General features: G+C 36.3%; 1 protein-coding gene across 3 annotated transcripts in view; it reads right to left on the bottom strand.

Moving 5' to 3' along the window:
- Positions 1-5,000, bottom strand: part of LOC115217436 — a 59,209-nt gene that overhangs the window by 48,529 nt on the left and 5,680 nt on the right. The window lies entirely within an intron of this gene.

A 5,000-nucleotide genomic window follows, 5' to 3' on the forward strand; every position in this document is an offset into this window, starting at 1 on the left:
ATCATTACAAACTTATTTTTCTGAATTTTGTTAATAATTGATAATAAACTGAGCAATAGTTTTCTAAGCACTCAATTAATTTCTAAAGTTACCATGCAAAGTGCTTGAGTAATTTTTCATTTGATTTTCAGTGCATCATGAATATAAAAGGATTGACAAACAGTGATTTACATATACCCAATAGAATTTACAATATAAATATGATAGAACAATACAACTAAGCTGTCAATTGTCATAGGCTTCAAAGAGTTAACTCAATGACAATAAGGTTTAGTCATTAAGCTGCTACTGGTAGTGGTAGTCTGCAAAAGAGTTAATGTATTGTTAATTGGATTATATTCAAATTAGTCAATATGTTACAGTTCTATATTTAAGAGATGAGGAATTATGTACATTATTTACATTTGACAGATATTTGTCTTCATCCTGTTTGTTGTTAACTCATCGTTTTGGCTGATATACCCTCCAGCCTTCATCAGGTGTCTTGGGGAAATTTCAAACCTGGGTTCTCATTCCTAAGGTATTTTTCAATGTTATTATTATTATTGCTAGTGTTCAGGTCACTGCTTGGAATCAAACTTGGAATCTTGTGATTTGTAGCCCACGCTCTTAACCACTATGCCATATGCCCATGGGCCCATGGGCATGTGGCATAGTGGTTAAGTGTGCAGGCTACTAACCCCAAGATTCCAAGTTCAATTCCAGGCAGCGACCTGAATAATAATAATAGTAATAATAATAATGATGATAATAATAATAATAATAATAATAATAAAAATAATGATAATAATAATAATAACAACATTGAAAAATACCCTAGGAATGAGAACCTAGGTTTGAAATTTCCCCAAGATACCTGATGAAGGCTGGAGGGTATATCAGCCGAAACATTGTGTTAACAACAAACAGGATGAAGACAAATATCTGTCAAATGTAAATAATGTAAATAATGTAGCTAATATGTTGTTGAAAGAAGACAAAAAAATTTACAAAATTGATTTATATAGTTATCATTTTGCATTGGACATAAAAGTAACTCTCTCTTTCTTTCTCTCTCTCTCTCCACAGCCATTACACCATGATTGTGTTTGTGTGTGTGTGTGTGTGTGTGTGCGCGCGCATGTGTGGGTGTGTGCTTATGATTGCAAAGTCATTGTTTTTACTGTCCTGTTTTTGTTACCACTTTTACCCCTCCACAAAAAAATCTCAAATTTTTATTTAATTTGCTTTGCGGGAAGGACTGTTACAACGAAGTCGTGTCTTGCCTTTACCTTCAAAACGTGGAGTAGATGAAACAGAGGCGGCTGAAGAATGGGAAGTTTCCTTGTGTTGTATGTCTTGTACTCTGTTTTTTCCATGTTTATGAAAAATGTCCATTTCCTTGGTTTTGTTTTTATGTTTTCGTTCCTCATTGTGTTCAACGTTTTTTTGGTGTCCTGTACCCATATATGCATATATATATACATATAGATGTAGGTACATACATATATGTATGTATATATGCATATGTTTTATTTATTATTTTGTTATTATATATATAAAGATGAGAATGTGTCTGTCTATCTGTCTATCCATCTGCGTGAATTCCTAAAACTCGAGAACTACACAATTCATTTCATTCAAATTTTACACATGCCTTACTTAGGGTCTTGCAGTGTCATGAGCCAAAAGAAATTTCAATGTCTTACCTAATGTGAGCCCAGAGCAACCTCTTATCTCTTACACTATTTCAGTATTATGTGTATATATATGTGTACATATTGCATATACATCATCATCGTTTAGCATCCGCGTTCCATGCTAGCATGGGTTTGACGGTTCAACTGGGGTCTGGGAAGCCAGAAGACTGCACCAGGCCCAGTCTGATCTGGCAATGTTTCTATGGCTGGATGCCCTTCCTAACACCAACCACTCCGTGAGTGTAGTGGGTGCTTTTTACGTGCCACCGGCACAGGTGCCAGACGAGGCTGGCAAACAGCCACGATCGGATGGTGCTTTTTATGTGCCACCGGCACGGGGACCAGGCGAGGCTGGCAAAGGCCACGAATGGATGGTGCTTTTTACGTGCCACCAGCACGAGGCCAGTCGGGGCGGCGCTGGCAATGGCCACGTTTGGATGGTTCTCTTACATGCTGCCGGCACTGGTATCACAGCTGCAATTTCCATTGATGTTGATCGATTTCGATTCTCACTTGCCTCAACAGGTCTTCACAAGTAGAGTTTTGTGTCCCCAGAAGGAAAGGTACGCATAAGTGGACTGGCACATCCCGGGTTATGGTCTCACTTGTCCTGCCGGGTCTTCTCACGCACAGCACACTTCCAAAGGTCTCGGTCTCTAGTCATTTCCTCAGTGAGACCTAAAGTTTGAAGTGTTTCACCACCTCATCCCAGGTTTTCCTGGGTCTGCCTCTTCCACAGGTTCCCTCAACCGCTAGGGTATGGCACTTTTTCACACAACTATCTTCATCCATTCTCACCACATGATCATACCAGTGCAAACGTCTCTCTTGCACACCACAACTGATGCTTCTTAGGTCCAGCTTTTCTCTCAAGGTACTTACACTCTGTCGAGTATGAACACTGACATTACACATCCATTGGAGCATACTAGCTTCATTTCTTGCGAGCTTGCGCATATCCTCAGCAGTCATGGCCCATGTTTCACTGCCATGTAGCATGGCTGTTCGTACACACGCGTCATACAGTCTGCCTTTTACTCTGAGTAAGAGGCCCTTTATCACCAGCAGAGGTAAGAGCTCTCTGAACTTTGCCCAAGCTATTCTTACTCTTGCAGTTACACTTTCAGCACACCCGCCCCCGCTACTGACTTGGTCACCTAGGTAACGGAAGCTATCAACTATATATATAATATATATATATATATATATTATATATATATATATATATAATATATATAAACGGCAGTTTGTCTGTCTGTGTGTCTGTCAGGTTGTACCCTCACCCTGACCACGGCTTTCAACCGATTCTGATGAAACTTGACACACACATAGCCCAATGTCATAATTCAAAACTAACGCAGCGAAAATTTTGAAAAGTTCCCCCAGTTCTGAAAAAAATTGATAAATTCGACATGGGGTCGAGAATCTAAGCTTTTTATATGCAACACATTTTCTGTCTAGGGGACACAACTCGACCTTTTTATCGCACAAAGGGACAGCTAGGAACATCGTATACACAGAAGTATTCGAGTAAAGAGAAGACATTGCAACCTACACATGCGCCTTCGTTCCCTACAGGGAAAAAATTAGATTGGGATTAGTCGTTGCCTACTAGGGGCTCTTACATACCCGGGCAACACCGGGCTATGCTGCTAGTATATATATATATATATATATATATATATATATATATATATATATATAAATATATACCAAATATATATATTTTATTTATTATTTTGCACATTACTTAATCATCGTTATATGTTTTATCTTATATTTAATCTTTCTATAATATGTAATTTTTCTAAATGGTATAATTTAATTTTTCATTATTGAATTGATAAAAGGTGTTTTTTTTTCTAATTTTTATATATATATATATATATATAATATTTTGTGAAATTTGATTTAGTATTTCTAAATTGAATTTTTTCCTGTAAGTTTGGAATAATATTCCCTCATATATTATTATTATTATTATTATTATTATTATTATTATTATATATATATATATATATATATAGGTGCAGGTGTGGCTGTGCGGTAAGAAACTTGGTTCCAAAGCACATGGTCCTGGGTTCAGTCCCATTGTATGGTAACTTGGCATGTGTCTTCTGCTATAATCCCAGACCAACCAAAGACTTGCAAGTGAATTTGGTAGACAGAAACTGAAAGAAATCCATCGTATATATATATGTATATATGTAGGTGTATGTGTGTCTTTGTGTCTGTGTTTTTCCTTCATCACTGCTTGACAACTAGTGTTGGATTATTTACATCCCCATAACTTACTGGTTTGACAAGAAGAGACCGAGAGAATAAGTACCAGGCTTATCAAAATAAAAATAAAGCACTCGGGTTGATTCATTCAACAAAAAATTCTTCAAGGCAATGTCTTATATTTTTGTTTGTCCACTCAATTGTATCTATCAATCTATCTTTCTGTGTATATATGATATACACACACACACATATGCACACATACATATATACATGTATGTATATGTGCATATATATATATATCTATTATATAAAATTCAATGTCTTTTTGTGTGTTCATGTGTTACTTATAGACTCGAAAACTACTGCACAAAATCGAAGCCTAGGGAGAAGGGTAATACCATATGTTTCATACAATTTCATGGACCAAAATTACTGAATGGATCCTTATGATATTTGGAACTTAGATTCAATGCAGAAGGGAAGGTATAATGCAGTATGTTTTGGTTTGTATTTGAAGTGGCTTAAAGGGGGCAGAACCCTCCATGAAAATTCATAAATTTCTGATGTTGATGAAATTTCAACGATAGGTAATTGACACGCATCAAGAAGTATTTCCAAAGTTTCCACTTCTCATGAGGATTCTAAGACCCCCTACTGGGGTCTTAACTCCCAAATTTTAGTCATATTTTGTGATCCAAAACTAGGTCAAAAGTACTGGATGGATCTTTAAGAAATTTGGAAATTATATTCTATGCATAAGGCCAGATGTAATGCAGTATGTGTTCAAAAGTGAGTGGGGCATAAATGAGGCCGTAATCCCCATGAAAATTCATGTATTTTTACTGTTGATGAAATTTTAACCATAGATATTAGACACAAATGAAGTAATATTCCTAAAATTTCAACTTCTTAGGAGTTAGTAAGACCCCTTAATGGGACCTAACCCCCCACAATTTAGTCATTTTTCCCAAGCTAAGACAAATACAATTGTAATCTTGGAAGCTGTGAGTCACCTGAGCATACAAGAGGAATGATATTTATAATTCAATGTAATTCAATGGTACAAAAGTGTAAAAGTGTGCTTTGAGATATTTT

The sequence above is a fragment of the Octopus sinensis genome, linkage group LG11 (genome assembly GCF_006345805.1).
Source record: "Octopus sinensis linkage group LG11, ASM634580v1, whole genome shotgun sequence".
NCBI lineage: Eukaryota > Metazoa > Mollusca > Cephalopoda > Octopoda > Octopodidae > Octopus > Octopus sinensis.